Source organism: Scyliorhinus canicula, chromosome 6 (genome assembly GCF_902713615.1).
Source record: "Scyliorhinus canicula chromosome 6, sScyCan1.1, whole genome shotgun sequence".
Lineage (NCBI taxonomy): Eukaryota > Metazoa > Chordata > Chondrichthyes > Carcharhiniformes > Scyliorhinidae > Scyliorhinus > Scyliorhinus canicula.
The window spans coordinates 36,555,456-36,574,377 of NC_052151.1; the positions used below are offsets into that span (position 1 = coordinate 36,555,456).

General features: G+C 50.3%; 1 protein-coding gene across 1 annotated transcript in view; it reads left to right on the forward strand.

The window, feature by feature from the left end:
• Nucleotides 1-18,922, forward strand: part of cdk19 (cyclin-dependent kinase 19) — a 347,911-nt gene that overhangs the window by 316,966 nt on the left and 12,023 nt on the right. The window lies entirely within an intron of this gene.

The following is an 18,922-nucleotide window of genomic DNA, read 5'->3' on the forward strand; positions in this document are numbered from 1 at the left end:
AGGGTCGTTTAGGAGTCTGGTAACAGTGGGGAAGAAGCTGTTTTTCAGTCTGTTAGTGCGTGTTCTCAGACTTCTGTATCTCCTGCCCGATGGAAGAAGTTGGAAGTGTGCGTAAGCCGGGTGGGAGGGGTCTTTGATTATGCTGCCCGCTTTCCCCGGCAGCGAGAGGTGTAGATGGAGTCAATGGATAGGAGGCAGGTTCGTGTGATGGACTGGGCGGTATTCACGACTCTCTGAAGTATCTTGTGGTCCTGGGCTGAGCAGTTGCCATACCAGGCTGTGATGCAGCCCGATAGGATGCTTTCTATGGTGCATCTGTAAAAGTTTGTACGTGTTAATGTGGACATGCCGAAATTCCTTAGTTTCCTGAGGCAGTATAGGCGCTGTTGTGCTTTCTTGGTGGTAGCGTCGACGTGAGTGGACCAGGACAAATTTTTTTGTGATGTGTACCCCTAGGAATTTGAAATTGCGAACTATCTCCATCTCGGCCCCGTTGATGCTGACAGAGGTGTGTACAATATTGTACAGTAAGGTGTGTATAGTAAGAATGTGTACATTTCAATTAGATCAACACATTTTCCTAAACACCAAGTAGGCAAGTTCTACTACTGGCTTTGACATCAAGGCAGCATTTAACCGGTTGTGACATCAAGAACCCGAGCAAAATTGAAGTCAATGGGAAACTCTCCAATAGTTGGAGTCATACCTAGCACAAAGGATAACGCTTATGGTTGTTGGATATCAATCATTTCAGTCCCAGGGCTGTACCAGGAGTTCCTCAGGGTAGTGCCCTAGGCACAACCCTCTTCAGCTGCTTCATCAGTGATTTTGCTTCCGTCATAAGGTAAGAATTGGGGATGTTCACCCAATGATTGGGCCCAAAAGACTGTGCTGTGCCTGGTAACCGGTGGTAGTTAGATTGTATCCCGGAGGAATGGCTCTGAGACCTGAGGTTTCAGTTTTGATTCTGAAGTACAGAGGAAAAATCCAGCTGACCCTCTCCAGAACGATCCAGCTGACCCTCTCCAGAATGATCCAGCTGACCCTCTCCAGAATGATCCAGCTGAATCTCTCCAGAATGATCCAGCTGACCCTCTCTAGAATGATGCAGCTGAATCTCACCAAATGATCCAGCTGAATCTCTCCAGAATGATCCAGCTGAATCTCTCCAGAATGATCCAGCTAAATCTCTCCAGAACGATCCAGCTGACCCTCTCCAGAATGATCCAGCTGACCCTCTCCAGAATGATCCAGCTGAATCTCTCCAGAATGATCCAGCTGACCCTCTCCAGAATGATCCAGCTGACCCTCTCCAGAATGATCCAGCTGACCCTCTCCAGAATGATCCAGATGACCCTCTCCAGTATGATCCAGCTGGCCCTCTCCAGAATTATCCAGATAACCATCTGCAGTATGATCCAGCTGATCTCACCAGAATGATCCAGCTGACCCTCTCCAGAATGATCCAGATGACCCTCTCCAGAATGATCCAGCTGACCCAATCCAGAATGATCCAGCTGGCCCTCTCCAGAATGATCCAGCTGAATCTCACCAGAATGATCCAGCTGACCCTCTCCAGAATGATCCAGCTGACCCTCTCCAGAATGATCCAGCTGACCCTCTCCAGAATTATCCAGATAACCATCTGCAGTATGATCCAGCTGAATCTCACCAGAATAATCCAGCTGACCCTCTCCAGAATGATCCAGCTGACCCTCTCCAGAATGATCCAGCTGACCCTCTCCAGAATGATCCAGCTGACCCTCTCCAGAATGATCCAGCTGAATCTCACCAGAATGATCCAGCTGACCCTCTCCAGAATGATCCAGCTGACCCTCTCCAGAATGATCCAACTGAATCTCTCCAGAATGATCCAGCTGACCCTCTCCAGAATTATCCAGATAACCATCTGCAGTATGATCCAGCTAAATCTCTCCAGAATGATCCAGCTGAATCTCTCCAGAATGATCCAGATGACCCTCTCCAGAATGATGCAGCTGAATCTCACCAGAATGATCCAGCTGACCCTCTCCAGAATGATGCAACTGACCCTCTCCAGAATGATCCAGCTGACCCTCTCCAGAATGATCCAGCTGACCCTCTCCAGAATGATCCAGCTGAATCTCACCAGAATGATCCAGCTGACCCTCTCCAGAATGATCCAGCTGACCCTCTCCAGAATGATCCAGCTGACCCTCTCCAGAATGATCCAGCTGACCCTCTCCAGAATGATCCAGCTGACCCTCTCCAGAATGATCCAGCTGACCCTCTCCAGAATGATCCAGATGACCCTCTCCAGTATGATCCAGCTGACCCTCTCCAGAATGATCCAGATGACCCTCTCCAGAATGATCCAGCTGACCCTCTCCAGAATGATCCAGCTGACCCCATCCAGAATGATCCAGCTGGCCCTCTCCAGAATGATGCAGCTGAATCTCACCAGAATGATCCAGCTGACCCTCTCCAGAATGATCCAGCTGACCCTCTCCAGAATGATCCAGCTGAATCTCTCCAGAATGATCCAGCTGACCCTCTCCAGAATGATGCAGCTAAATCTCACCAGAATGATCCAGCTGACCCTCTCCAGAATGATCCAGCTGACCCTCTCCAGAATGATCCAGCTGACCCTCTCCAGAATGATCCAGCTGACCCTCTCCAGAATGATCCCGCTGACCCTCTCCAGAATGATGCAGCTGAATCTCTCCAGAATGATCCAGCTGACCCTCTCCAGAATGATCCAGCTGACCCTCTCCAGAATGATGCAGCTGAATCTCTCCAGAATGATCCAGCTGACCCTCTCCAGAATGATCCAGCTGCCCCTCTCCAGAATGATCCAGCTGAATCTCACCAGAACGATCCAGCTGACCCTCTGCCGTGAGGGCTGTCTCTCTCTCTCTCTCTCTCTCCAAGATGTCTGTGGACGTTGTATTCCTGAAACTACAGAGGTCAGAATACAAACCACGAACTGAAAGCAAGGGTTTGTAGAGAAATAAAGTGCCTCTCCAGGAAAGTTGTGAGCACTGTGGGCGAAATTCTCCGCCCCCCACGACGGGTGGGAGAATAGCGGGAGGGCCTTCCCGACATTTTTGCCGCCCTCCCGCTATTCTCCCCCCCCCCCCCCCCCCCCCCCGCCGAAGTCCCGACCCGAATCGCTGCCGCCGTTTTTTTACGGCCGGCAGCGATTCTCAACTGTTAGATGGGCCGAAGTCCCAGCCCTTTACGCCGTTTTTACGAACAGCAAACACACCTGGTCTTGCCGTTCGTAAAAACGGCGTGACTAACTCGCTATTGATAACCATGGCACCGATTGGCACGGCCGTACCACGGCCGTGCCAAGGGTGCCATGGGCCCGCGATCGGTGGACACCGATCGTGGGCAGCGGGCCCGATGCCCGCGCACTACTTGTCCTTCCGCCGCCCCGCAGTATCCATTCGCGGGGCGGCTGAGGGGCAACCCGGCCCGCGCATGCGCGGGTTTCGCGCAAAAACGCGATGATGTCACCCGCGCATGCGCCAGTTGGAGTCTTCCAAACTGCGCATGCGCGGCTGACGTCATATGACGTGTCAGCCGCCGCTAACTCCGGCAAGCGGGCTTAACGATTTTCGTTAAGCCCGTCTTGCCGGAGCCTACGGCGTTGGGCTGCTAGCCCCGACCGGGGACCAGAATCGGTCCCCGGTCGGGAAGGGGCGCGCTGCCGTAAAACCCGCCCGGGTTTTACGCCAGCTTTACGATTTCTCCCGTTTTGGGAGAATCGCGCCCTGTATTTTTAAACGACAGAGAACCTGACTGAATTAATCTGCATTGAAGACCAGTAATTGCTGCAACAAATACTTTAATCTGCAAGCTTGCTGTGAAGAGAAGTGTGCTAAGAATCAAAGCAAGGACTCTTTTTTCCTTTCCCAAATGATTTTTACCCCTTTCTACCCCTCAGGTATTTTTATAAGAATTATTGGTTAATTCACTTGTGTTGTGACTCCAGGACGAGTGGGACTGGAACTCACTTGCCCAGGGTGTCGTAAATAATTTAGGGGCTCAGCTCCGGGATCTTTGAAATGGTAGATGCCAAGGTTTGGGTTACAGTGTAAATTAAGTACACCACGCTTGCAGTGATATAACAGCTCTGAAAGCTGTTAAGCGTTTTCTTCAGGTGGATGACTTATCTCTGATTTATGTAAAAGAGCTTCGAAAAAGCAACCAAGTCAAATTGGTAGGTGATTTAGAAATTGAGTTACCAGCTAGAGCTTGGAAGGTGAGATAAAGGTGAGGTAGGGGCTGGTTTAGCACAGTGGGCTAAATAGCTGACTTGCAATGCAGAACAAAGCCAGCAGCACGGTTCAATTCCCTTGCCGGCCTCCCCGAACAGGCACCGGAATGTGGCGACTAGGGGCTTTTCACAGTAACTTCATTGAAGCCTACTCGTGACGATAAGTTATTATAATTGACGCAATTTATCAGCATTTAAATTCAAAAGAAATGTCATAAACATAGCCTGGGTCATGGCCGCAATGAGTAGAATTAGCTAAAATCCAGCTACAAATGAAACAATTGGAAATGCAGCAAAAAGAAAAAGAAATGGAGATGCAGCAGAAAGAAATGGGAAGAAATGAAGATGAAGCATAAGGAAAAGAAATGGAGATGGAAGGGAGGAGGTTGGAATTAGGGTGAGAAAGTGTTCCAGATTAAGGCACTAGAAAGTATTGGTTAATTCACTTGTGTTGTGACTCCGAGACCAAGGGGGCTGGAACTGTCTTGCCCAGGATGTTGTAACAGAGTAGGAGAGGCAATGGCACAGTGGTATTGTTGCTGGATGAGTAATCCGGGGACCTGGGTTCAAATCCCACCAGGGCAGATGGTGACATTTGAATCCAATAACAGTCTAATGACTATGAAACCGTTGTTAAAATCCATCTGGTCCTAATGTCCTTGCCTGGCCTGGCCTACATGTGACTCCAGACCCACAGCAATGTGGTTGACTGTAAAATGCCCTCAGGGATGGGCAATAAATGGTCCAGCAGTGCCCCCCACATCCCATAGACAAATAGAAGAAAAAGATTTGGCAAATAGAGTAAAATGTGAGGACAGCCAATTTAGCAGGACAAATAAAAAAGAGGCATATTATTTAAATGGCCGTACAGGTGCAGCAAGTAATTAGCAGAGCTAATAGAATGTTAGAATTTATTGTGAAGGGGGGATTGAATACAAGGAAATTATGCTTCAGTTATTCAGGGCAATGGTGAGACCACAACTGGAGTACTGTGAACTGTATTGGTCTCCTCATTTCAGGAAAGATGTAATAATAATAACTTATTGTCACGAGTAGGCTTCAATGATGTTACTGTGAAAAGCCCCTAGTCGCCACATTCCGGCACCTGTTCTGGGAGGCAGGTACGGGAATTGAACCCACGCTGTTGGCTGTGTTCTGCATTACAAGCCAGCGATTTAGCCCACTGTGCTATAAATCAGTTCAGAGATTTATTAGATTATATTCTGGACTGGGAGGTTTTGGGCATGATTCAATGGAAAAATATATCTGCCACCAAGAAACACCCTGCTATTCAACAGCACTTTGCCTTTTATTTTGGATTCAGGGAATTTCCCTCTGCTGAGGTCTCCAGTCATTTCCTGTGCCAAGACTGGAAGTAAAGGCTCCTCGCAGATCAGGCTAACTTCCCCAATCTTTTCCCCCATCCCCCAACCAGGGTGGCATGGCCAAGATGCCCAGCTGACAGAGTGTATGCCAGGGTGCCACCCTTCCCTGTCGCGGCCCGCCTAGGGGTCTCTAATGGCCTAGGAGACCACCCCCTCCATGTACCATTAAGACTGGTCCACATTTGTGGAAACCATTTCTTTTTTTTTTAAATAAACAATTTTATTGAGGTCGTTTTTGGCTTTGTAAACAGTTACAGACATCAACAGAAAGAAAGCAAAAAAGGCAAAAATGTGCAAACATCCATGTACTTTCAATACTTCAATCGTAACATACTGCACAAGCCCGCTCCTCTCCCACCAGTACTACCCGCCATTTTATCCCTCCTACTCTACTCTACTCTACCCCTCCTCCCCCTCCCCCCCACCCCCTGCTGACGCTCACTCTCCCGCAAAGAAGTCAATAAATGGTTGCCACCTCTGGGTGAACCCATGTACAGATCCCCTCAAGGCGAACTTAATTTTTTCCATCCCCAGGAAACTCGACATGTCCGCAAGCCACAACTCAGTCTTCGGGGGCTTTGAGTCCCTCCACGCCAATAATATTCATCGCCGGGCTATCAGGGAAGCAAAGGCCAAAACATCGGCCTCTTTCTCCCCCTGGACTCCCGGGTCTTCCGAAACCCCAAAAAATGCCACCCCTGGACCCATCACCACCCTTGTTTTTAGCACCCTGGACATGACGCCCGCAAATCCCTCCCAGTACCCCCTCAGCTTAGGGCATGCCCAAAACATGTGAACGTGGTTCGCTGGTCCTCCCGCACACCTAGTGCATTTTCCTCTATCCCGAAGAATTTGCTCATCCGAGCCACGGTCATATGAGCCCGGTGAACGACCTTAAATTGAATCAGCCCGAGCCTGGCACATGTCGCGGTCGAATTTACCCTACTCAGGGCCTCTGCCCACAGCCCGTCCTCCATTTCCCCGCCTAGCTCCTCCTCCCATTTAAGTTTCAGTTCCTCCGTCTGGGACCCTTCCTCCCCCATGAGCACCTTATAAATATCCGAGACTCTACCCTCCCCTCCTTCCCCCCTAGAGACTATTCTGTCTAGGATCCCCATTGGCGGGAGGCGTGGGAAAGATGGGACCTGTCTACGAACAAAGTCCCGCAACTGTAGGTACCTAAAATAATTTTCCCTTACCAGCCCAAATTTCACCTCCAAGCTCCTCAAACTCGCAAAGCTCCCTTCCAGGAACATATCGCCCACCCTTCCCACCCCCGCCCGCCACCATACTCGAAATCCCCCATCCATACTCCTGGGGGCAAACCGATGGTTGTCGCAGATTGGCGCCCAAACCGACGCCCCCGTCTTCCCTACATGCCTCCTCCACTGGCCCCATATCCACAGGGTCGCCACCACTACCGGGCTGGTGGAGTACTTGGCCGGCGGCAGCGGTAGAGGAGCCATGACCAGGGCTGCCAAGCTGGAGCCCCTGCACGAAGCCGCCTCCACCCGCTCCCAGATAGACCCCGTACCCACCATCCACTTCCTTATCATAGCGATGTTGGCCGCCCAGTAATAATTAATCAGACTCGGCAAAGCCAGCCCTCCCTCGCTGCGGTTCCTCTCCAACATTGCCTTCTTCACCCACGGGGATTTTACCGCCCAGACAAAGCTCAGATCATCCCATTAACTCTTTTGAAGAAGGACTGTGGAACAAAGATCAGGAGGCACTGAAAAACAAACAGAAATCTAGGGAGGATTGTCATCTTTACAGTCTGCACCCTCCCTGCCAGTGACAGCGGGAGTGCATCCCATCTCCGAAACTCTCCCTTCATTTGCTCCACCACCCTGGCCAAATTTAACTTGTGCAGCCTGCCCCAGTCTCGTGCCACCTGGATTCCCAAATACCGGAATTTTTCCTCAACCAGCCTAAACGGTAGCCCTCTCAATCTGTTCTCCTGGCGCCTTGCCTGGACCACAAACATTTCACTCTTGACCGTATTTAATTTGTATCCTGAAAACTGGCCGAACTTCCTCAATATTCCCAGTATACTTCCCATCCCGGCCACTGGGTCCGACATGTACAGGAGCAGGTCGTCTGCGTAAAGAGAGACCCTATGTTCTACCCCGCTCCTCACCATCCCCTTCCATCCCCCTGCGGCTCTCAGCGCAATCGCCAGCGGCTCTATGGCCAGCGCAAACAGCAGCGGGGAGAGCGGGCAGCCCTGTCTGGTCCCTCGGTACAACCTAAAGTACTCTGACGCTTCTCTGTTAGTCCTGACGCTGGCCTTCGGGGCCTGATATAGTAATTTGATCCAATCCACCAATCCCTCCCCGAACCCAAACCGTCTGAGCACCTCCCATAGATAGTCCCACTCCGCCCGGTCAAAGGCCTTCTCGGCGTCCATCGCCACCACTACCTCCACCTCCCTGCCCAATGGGGGCATCATTATCACATTAAGTAATCTTCTCAGGTTGGCCGCCAGCTGCTACCTTTCACGAACCCAGTTTGGTCCTCCCCAATCACCTCCGGTACGCAGTCCTCCATTCTAACCGCCAGTACCTTTGCCAGGAGCTTGGCGTCAACATTAATCAGGGAGATTGGCCTGTAGGACCCGCACACCTCCTGGTCTTTACCCCGCTTCAATATCAGTGATATAGTGGCTTGTGACATTGTCGGCGGCAGGGTCCCTCTGTCCCTTGCCTCATTGAAAACCCTCGCCAAGACCGGGCCCACCAGCTCAGAAAACTTCCTATAGAACTCTACTGGGTATCCATCCGGCCCCGGGGCTTTCCCCGACTGCATAGCCTTTAGGCCCCCCAATACCTCCTCCACTCTAATCGGGGCCCCCAGCTCATCCACTCGCCCCCCACCTACTGTTGGGAAGGTTAACCCGTCCAGAAACCTTTTCATCTCGTCCGGTTCTTCCGGCGGCTCCGAACTATACAGCTTGCGATAGAAGTCCCGGAATACCTTATTCAATCCTGCCGGGTCCTCCACTTTGCGCCCCTCCCCATCCCTCACTCTACCTATTTCCCTGGCCGCCTCCCTCCTACTGAGTTGCTGCGCTAACAGTCTGCTAGCCTTTTCCCCATGCTCGTACACCATGCCCCTCGCCTTCCTAAACTGTTCCACGGCCCTACTCGTGGATAGTGCCCCCAGTTCCACCTGTAGTCTCTGCCTCTCCCTGAGTGAAACCTCCCCCGGGGACTCCGCGTGCTCTTCATCTATCCGACCCATTTCCCTGACCAATCTATCCATCTCTGCCCTGTCTGCCTTGGCTCTGTGGGCCCCAATTGAAATCAGCTCCCCCCGCACTACTGCCTTTAGCGCCTCCCACAGGGTCGCCGCTGAGACCTCCCCCGTGTCATTCACCTGCAAGTAATTTTGCATACACCTACGAAGCCTCGCACAGATCCCCTCCTCCGACAGCAGTCCCACGTCTAGCCTCCACTGCGGGCGTTGGTAGCTCGCTCCACCGATCTGCAGGTCTACCCAGTGCGGGGCATGGTCTGAGATAGTAATTGCCGAGTATTCCGTGTTCTTTACCTCCCCTATACAATCCCTGCTTAGTATGAAGAAATCTATCCTAGAATATACTTTATGGACGTGCGAGTAAAACGTGTAGCCCCTTCCTGTCGGCTGTCTATCTCTCCAGGGGTCCACTGCCCCCATTTGCTCCATAAACCCTTTCAGCTCCCTTGCCATTGCTGGGAGTCTACCCATTCTGGGATACGACCGATCCAAAGCCGGGTCAAGGACCATGTTAAAGTCTCCCCCCCCCCCCCCCCCCCCCCCCCCATTATTAGCCTGCGTGAGTCCAGGTCCGGGATCTTCCCCAGCACTCTTTTAATGAAGTCCACATCATCCCAGTTCGGGGCATATATATTCACCAGCACCACTCTTCTCCCCTCCAGTCTGTGGAAACCATTTCTAAACGGCATCCTGGCGAGTTCTCCAGCATGCGGCTGTTAGGGTGCCGGGAGAATCCCACCGGGTCATTTAAATATGCAGATTTAGATCACGCCCAGTGAGATTATTATGATTATTATTATGAGGGCGAGGTTTTGTTAAATCTCGTAAGGGGTTTCGTGGTCTGGAAATCTCGCGAGTAGCCTCATCCCAACACCAATTACGCCGACAAGGCCCGTCCCCTCGTTCAGTCCACGACCTTCCCGCCGTCGACGGAGGCCTGCCAGGCCTTTAGCCGCATCAAAGCGGACATCGCAAAGGCCACGATGCGCGCCATTGACGAGTCCCTCCCCTTCCAGGTCGAGAGCGACGCATCAGAAGTAGCTCTGGCGGCCGCCCTGAACCAAGCGGGCAGACCCATGGCCTTCTTCTCCAGAACCCTCCAGGCTTCCGAACTCCGCCACCCCTCTGTGGAAAGGAAGCCCAGGCCATAGTCGAAGCTGTGCGACACTGCAGGCACTATTTGGCCGGCAGGAAGTTTACCCTCCTCACAGACCAACGGACAGTGGCCTTCATGTTCGATAATGCACAGAGGGGCAAGATTAAGAACGACAAGATCTTGCGGTGGCGGATCGAGTTGTCCACGTACAACTATGATATCGTCCTGGGAAGCTCAATGAGCCTCCTGATGCCCTGTCCCGCGGTACCTGGGCCAGCGCGCAGATAGACCGCCTCCGCTCCCTCCACGCGGACCTCTGCCATCCAGGGGTGACCCGTTTCTATCATTTCATAAAGACCCGCAACCTGCCCTACTCCATCGAGGAAGTCAGGACAGTAACCCGTGACTGCCACATCTGCGCAGAGTGCAAACCGCACTTCTACCGCCCCGAGCGCGCGCATCTGATCAAAGGATCCCGCCCCTTTGAACGTCTCAATATAGACTTCACGGGGCCCCTTCCCTCTAGCAATCGCAACATTTACTTCCTGACGGTGATCGATGAATACTCCCGCTTCCCCTTCGCCATTCCCTGCCCCGACATGACCACATCGACCGTCATTAAGGCCCTCCTCTCCATCTTCTCCCTGTTCGGCTACCCCGCATACATACTCAGCGATCGGGGGTCCTCCTTTATGAGCAACGAGCTGCTTCAATTCCTGCTCAGCAGGGGCATTGCCTCTAGCAGGACGACCAGCTATAACCCTCGGGGTAACGGACAGGTCGAGCGGGAGAATGGTACCATCTGGAAGACCATACTACTGGCCCTCCGGTCCAGAGATCTCCCTATTTCCCGATGGCAAGTGGTTATCCCCGATGCCCTACATTCTATCCGCTCCCTCCTCTGTACCACAACTAATCAGACACCTCATGAACGTCTTCTGGTTTTCTCCAGGAAGTTGACCTCCGGATCCCCTCTCCCGACGTAGCTGGCCGCCCCGGACCCATCTTGCTCCGGAAGCATGTGCGGGTGCACAAGTCCGACCCGTTGGTGGAACAAGTCCAGTTACTCCACGCTAACCCGCAGTATGCGTACGTGGAGTACCCCGACGGTCGGCAGGACATGGGCTCCCTCCGGGACCTGGCACCCGCCGGCGTGCGGCCCTCCCCCCCTTCACCACAGACCTATCCCTTTTCCCCCAGCGCCCCACCCAGGCCACCCCTCCCCCATCCATGGCGTCTCCCCCACCAGCCCAGGTTACAGAGGCAAGTCAAGGACCATCGCTCCCGGAGTCCAGGACATCAGCTGAACCACCACCATCGGCTGAACCAACGTCACCAACTCCACTGCGTCGGTTTGCCAGGACGTCACGGGCAACGAAAAGGCTGATCGAGTCCATTTAACTCTCAACACTACCATGGATCTTGTATGGACACTATGTACTGTTGCTAAATGTCTGGGCCAGTGGGAAGCCAAGGATACATTTTTTTCCTTCTCTCCTTACTACTCATACCACCAGTTTCCCCCCCCCCCCAGCTCTCGTTGACCCCCCCCCCCCCCCCCCCGGCTTCTTTCTCCACAAGGGGTGAATGTGGTGGTATGATTAGCATAGCTGCCTGCCATTGGTGCAGAACACCGGCTTACTGGCCCTGGTCGGTCATGTGCCTCTCGACCGGTTGGTTGAGACCAGTCATGTGACGGCTCCCCGATTGGTCGAGAGGCTGAGTGGAGGTGGGGTATAAATACCCAGTACTCCCGGCGGTCGTCCTTATACTGTAATCGACCGCAGGGCTAACATCTAGCTGATTAAAGCCATACTTTTGGCCAGCAACTCGTCTCGCGTTCAATTGATGGTACATCACAACCCATAGAGAAGATGCTGAAAACAGGAACAAAGCAGCATAAAGATGATTACTTGAGGTATGGGTTTATTAATTGTGCCACTGCAAATCAGGATTCAAAGTTCATGGGTTCGGATTCTGTGCAGCTTGACGCTGTAATCGCTACCGGCGCAGGGGCGGAGAATCCAGTTTGACGGTGTAATCGGGCCCGCCGCCGGTCCAGCTATTCTCCGGGCACCGAAAGTCGCTTCACTGTGGAGTATGACGCGTGCCAAGGGCCCATTGGCAGAGGCCCGCTCATCAATCCTCCACTCCCCTGGCCGAGTTCCCGACGGCGTGGAACTAACCACTTATTGCCAGTCGTGATGCTCGCGTGGCGGCTACAGCCGCTGGAGGCTATAGTCGTACACATGCACGGTCTCTGACCTGGGGGCCCAGATCTGCAGCAAAAGCTGCGAGATTTACTCCGGGTCCCTGCTAGCTCCCTGCAGGGCATTGAATTTGTCTAACTTTTTTCATGGAATTTCGGGAGTAAAACTCCGCTTTTACACCGGCGTGGGGACATAGTCTCATTTTGGGAGAATCCAACCCCATGTGTGTTATATGCAGAGAAATACTGGCAAATGAAGGATTAAAATCCTCAAAACCTCAAAGATATTTGAAGACTAAACATGGCGAGTTCAAGGACAAAACTCTTTTTCTTTTCAACGGATGCAGTGAGATCTTAAATCTTCAGCTGAAGTTACTATCAGAATTGTGACATTGAATAACAAAGCAAGTGCGATCGTGAGGACCAAGCAGGCTCACCTGTCACATTAAAGGTAAGTGAAAATGGTGGGTCGCGAAGTTCGGGCGGCGTGGGTCGCAAAGGCCAGCTGGCTTGGTCGCTAAGGTCAGCCGGTGTAGGTCGCTAAGGTCCACCGGCGTGGGTCCCAAAGGATGGCCGATTAGCGGAGCAGGCTCGAAGGGCCAGATGGCATACTACTGCTCCTAGTTCTTATGATTGGTAAAAATGGGTCCCAGGCAAAAAAGTTTGAAAAAGACTGATCTAAAGAATCAAGTAATTAATAATTTAACAACACTCCACAAATATTACGTTTTTTTCAGGGCCAGATCTATGGGTCAACAGGAGTTATGATTCAGATTGCTACTAAAAACTTAGTGACACGTGATTAAGCAAAGTTTTCTAACAATAATGTGAGAGCAGAAAATAGGAAGTTCTCGCTACACCAACAGATTTCACTGAGTACTGGCTCTGAGACGGCGAGTAATCCACCATGCAGCTACATCAGTGATGGGCAAACTAGGCTAATGAGACGGGCGTATGAGTGGCCCTCCTTCATCTCATGGGGCCGCAAGATTGAAATTGGGCATGTTCATTAACTATCACCCTTGAATAAGATTGAATACGTTTAATGCCCTCTGGATATTTCTAAACAAGTTATAGAAAATGCTTAAGTCATTGATATATTAATAGAACTGTCATCAACTTCAAGTGGTTAAAAACAAAAGAAACATTTGCGCTTGATTGGATGTGTGGTTCTCACAGACACTGTTGTGTGCAATCAGCACTCACATTACTTCATTACCCCTGCTCTATATGCGTGTCATTTCAGTCATAGTAGTAGGAACAAAACTATACAAGTGGAAACCAGCAAAATATGGCAACCTTGCGCGTGGGCAATAGTCAACAAAATGTCTCGTGGGTCGCACTCAGAACCAAGATGGGCTGCATGGGGCCCCCGGGCTGCAGGTGCCCACCACTCACTCAAGATAGTGTATCCCAGATCTTAACCATTTGCTGTGTAAAAACGTTTTTACTCATCTCGCCATTGCTTATTTTTGCAAGAAAAGCTGATCGAGAATAATAGAATTTACAGTGCAGAATGAGGCCATTCAACCCATCGAGTCTGCACTGGACCTTGGAAAGAGCACCCTACCCAAGCCCACACCTCCACCCTATCCCCACACCTCCACCCTATCTCCTACCCTTTTTTGGACACTAGGGGCAATTTACCATAGCCAGTCCACTTAACCTGTACATATTTGGACTGTGGGAGGAAACCGGAGCACCCAGAGGAAACCCTGCAAACACAGGGAGAACGTGCAGACTCCACACAGACAGTGACCCAAGCCGGGAATCGAACCTGGGACCCTGGAGCTGTGAGGCAACTGTTCTAACCACTGTGCTACCGTGCTGCCCGATACTTAGAGTGGATAGGTCACCAGGTCCAGATGGCTTGCACCTCAGGTTGTTAATGGAAGTGAGAATGGGGATAGCAGAAGGGCTTGTCCTACTCTTCCAATCTTATTTAAGAAAATGTATGAGGACTACAAGTGGTGGGTAAGCTTTTTGAAACTATAATCAGGGAAACTAATGAACAAATACTTGGAGAGGTTTGATTTAATTAAGGAGAGTCAGCACAGATTTATTAAAAGAGTTATCGGACTCGAAACGTTAGCTCTTTTCTCTCCCTACAGATGCTGCCAGACTTGCTGAGATTTTCCAGCATTTTCACTTTCGTTTATTAAAAGCTAGCTCTTTATACCCCGCTCAGTCTGCGCTCTATCCCACTGCTCACCAAGTGAAGTCTCACTCTCTCCTCTGATTCATGGTTACTTTCCAATTGCCCATCCTGAAAGCATTCCTGTGTCAGCATTGGATGAGGGTAGGATTGTCCATTCTTTCCTCCCACATTCAAGATCCAGACCTTCAGATGGAAACTAGTCAAATGGATGGTGCTGCCTGTGGAATTATACTTGCTGGTCGAAGAAAAGGTGAGATTATTTTGACAGTAAAAAACAGTACCCAGTTACATTTGAAAGTTAATTTAAACTGGGTATTCTCTCAAAGACAGAAGGGCGTAAAGAAAACAAAATAGATTGATTCATATTGATTTGCATTCAAACTTGGACATTTTTAGTTACTTATGTCAGTACTACTGTTATTTGAAAATATTATCTAATCATTTGTTTAAAGTATTTCTGGTTCAATGCTAACTGCATATCAGCATAGAATACATAATGTAATCATGACCTCCTGTACATGAAAGGGGTTTTGCTGTGGTGTGTTTGCACTTCAGGGAGTCGGGACCGATAGTTTATTTCTACTACGACCTCTTAGGCAGGCTAATCTGTTATGGTGAAAGTTTCAGTTAAGTGAGTAAGGAGATATATTCATGAGTTATAACAGTGAAATACAAACCATCTCGAATGGACAAAAAGTACTGAAGTCTGTCAAAGATTAACCCCTTTGAGTTTTAGGATTTAAATTTAGTATAACTTAAATGATTTTATTTATATGTCTTTATGATGATCCTTTAAAACAGAGATGAGGAGGAATTTCTTCAGCCAGAGGGTGGTGAATCTGTGGAACACTTTGCCGCAGAAGGCTGTGGAGGCCAAATCACCAAGTGTTTTTAGACAGAGATAGATAGGTTCTGTCATAATATACACATCAGTATATGATGGTGCATAGACACTCACTGACTGACACACTGAAAGACCAATCAACACACACAATACAGCAGCCAATCACCAGACAGGACACGGTCACTATAAAGCCAGAGGGCACTAGTTTTCCCGCTCATTTGGGATGCAGCCTCTGAGACAGCCAGAGCCCGTAATCAGTAGTACAAACATCTACCATGTGCTAGCAGTATAGTCTGGTCAGGTTAGCCATAGGTCTTCAGTCAATCTAACATAGTGTCGACCCATAGTGCAAGTATGTTTAACAGCTCTTAGTTAAATAAATAGAGTTGTACCTCTCCAAGTGTTAGTTGCCTGTCTCTTCCACTGCTCTGGTAAACGCAGTCATCACAGACCCAGCATACCCAACACATCAGGTTCTTGATCAATAAGGGGATCAGGGGTTATGTTGAGAAAGCAGGAGAATGGGGATGCGAAACATGGGCGGGATTCTCCGACCCATGCTGGCCTGCTGGGCCTGCTTTAAAAGCCAGCGATTTAGCCCAGTGAGCTAAACGGAGATGGGACGCACTTCCGTTGTCATTAGCTGGGAGGGTGCAGACGATGAAGATGACGGTCCTCCTGATATTCCTATTTGTATTTCAGTGTCTCCCCATATTTATTCTGTGGTCCTTTTTTAAACGGGTCAACAAAGTGATCACTGGCTTTGTTTGGGCGGGCAAGACCCCGCGGCTAAGGAAGGTAATGCTTGAGCGGAGCCGGGGAGAGGGCGGGCTGGCATGCCAGATTTTAGTAACTATTACTGGGCGGCGAATATAGCCATGATCAGGAAGTGGGTGGTGGGGGAGGGGTCGGCATGGGAGCGTATGGAGGCGGCTTCATGCAAGGGCACCAGTCTGGGGGCGTTGGTAACTGCACCTCTGCCGTTCCCGCCGGCACGGCACCCCACCAGCCCCGTGGTGGTGGCAGCCCTGAGAATCTGGGGGCAATGGAGGAGACGTGGGAGCAGAGGGAACATCGGTCTGGTCCCCAATCTGTAATAATCACCGGTTTGCCCCGAGAAGTATGGATGGGGGCTTCCGGATATGGCGGAGAGCAGGGATTGAGAGGATGTGGGATATGTTTATAATGGGGAGCTTTTCGAATATGAGGGCACTGGAGGAGAAGATTGGGTTGGCGAGGGGAAACAAATTCAGGTACCTGCAGGTGCGGGACTTCCTACACAGGCAGGTTTCAGCCTTCCCGCTCCTACCACCAAGGGGGATACAGGACAGGGTAGTTTCCAGGGGGTGGGTGGGAGACGGGAGGGTTTCTGACATTTACAAGGAACTTATGGGGTCAGAGGAGACGCAGACCGAGGAGCTGAAGCGCAAGTGGGAGGAGGAGCTGGGAGGAGAGATAGAGGATGGTCTATGGGCAGGCGCGTTGAGTAGAATCAACGCGTCTGCAACATGTGCCAGGCTCAGCCTGATACAAAGAACAAAGAAAATTACAGCACAGGAACAGGCCCTTCGGCCCTCCCAGCCTGCGCCGATCCAGATCCTTTATCTAAACCTGTCTCCTATTTTCCAAGGTCTACTTCCCTCTGTTCCCGCCCATTCATATGCCTGTCTAGATGCCTCTTAAATGATGCTATCGTGCCCGCCTCTACCACCTCCGCTGGTAAAGCGTTCCAGGCACCCACCACCCTCTGCGTGAAAAACCTTCCACGCACATCTCCCTTAAACTTTCCCCCTCTCACCTTGAAATCATGACCCCTTGTAACTGACACCCCCACTCTTGGGAAAAACTTGTTACTATCTACCCTGTCCATACCTCTCATAATTTTGTAGCCCTCAATCAGGTCCCCCTCAACCTCCGTCTTTCCAACGAAAACAATCCTAATCTACTCAACTTTTCTTCATAGCTAGCACCCTCCATACCAGGCAACATCCTGGTGAACCTCCTCTGCACCCTCTCCAAGGCATCCACATCCTTCTGGTAATGTGGCGACCAGAACTTCACGCAGTATTCCAAATGTGGCCGAACCAAAGTCCTATACAACTGTAACATGACCTGCCGACTCTTGTACTCAATACCCCGTCCGATGAAGGCAAGCATGCTGTATGCCTTCTTGACCACTCTATCAACCTGCGTTGCCACCTTCAGGGTACAATGGACCTGAACTCCCAGATCTCTCTGCACATCAATTTTCCCCAAGACCCTTCCATTGACCATATAGTCCGCTCTTGAATTTGATCTTCCAAAATGCATCACCTCGCATTTGCCTGGATTGAACTCCATCTGCCATTTCTCTGCCCAACTCTCCAATCTATCTATATTTTGTTGTATTCTCTGACAGTCCTCCTCGCTATCTGCAACTCCACCAATCTTAGTATCATCTGCAAACTTGCTAATCAGACCACCTATACCTTCCTCCAGGTCATTTATGTAGATCACAAACAACAGTGGTCCGAGCACGGATCCCTGTGGAACACCACTAGTCACCCTTCTCCATTTTGAGACACTCCCTTCCACCACTACTCTCTGTCTCCTGTTGCCCAGCCAGTTCTTTATCCATCTAGCTAGTACACCCTGAACCCCATACGACTTCACTTTTTCCATCAACCTGCCATGGGAAACCTTATCAAACGCCTTACTGAAGTCCATGTATACGACATCTACAGCCCTTCCCTCATCAATTAACTTTGTCACTTCCTCAAAGAATTCTATTAGGTTTGCAAGACATGACCTTCCCTGCACAAAACCATGCTGCCTATCACTGATAAGTCTATTTTCTTCCAGATGTGAATAGATGCTATCCCTCAGTATCTTCTCCAACAGTTTGCCTACCACTGACGTCAAGCTCACAGGTCTATAATTCCCTGGATTATCCCTGCTACCCTTCTTAAACAAAGGGACAACATTAGCAATTCTCCAGTCCTCCGGGACCTCACCCGTGCTCAAGGATGCTGCAAAGATATCTGTTAAGGCCCCAGCTATTTCGACCCTCACTTCCCTCAGTAACCTGGGATAGATCCCATCCGGTCCTGGGGACTTGTCCACCTTGATGTCTTTTAGAATACCCAAAACTTCCCCCTTCCGTATGACAACTTGACCGAGAGTATTTAAACATCCATCCCTAGCCTCAACATCCGTCTTGTCCCTCTCCTTTGTGAATACCGATGCAAAGTACTCATTGAGAATCTCACCCATTTCCTCTGAGTCCACGCATAAATTCCCTCTTTTGTCTTTAAGTGGGCCAATCCTTTCTCTAGTTACCCTCTTGCTCCTTACATACGAATAAAATGCTTTGGGATTTTCCTTAACCCTGTTAGGCAAAGATATTTCATGACCCCTTTTAGCCCTCTTTATTGCGCGATTGAGATTCGTCCTACTTTCCCGATATTCCTCCAAAGCTTCATCAGTTTTAAGTCGCCTCGATCCTATGTATGCTTCCTTTTTCATTTTAGCTAGTTTCACAATTTCACCCGTCATCCATCGTTCCCTAATCTGCCATTCCTATCTTTCATTTTCACAGGAACATGTCTGTCCTGCACTCTAATCAACCTTTCCTTAAAAGACTCCCACATTTCAAATGTGCATTTACCCTTAAACAGCTGCTCCCAATCCACATTCCCTAGCTCCTGCCGAATTTTGTTTTACTCTGCC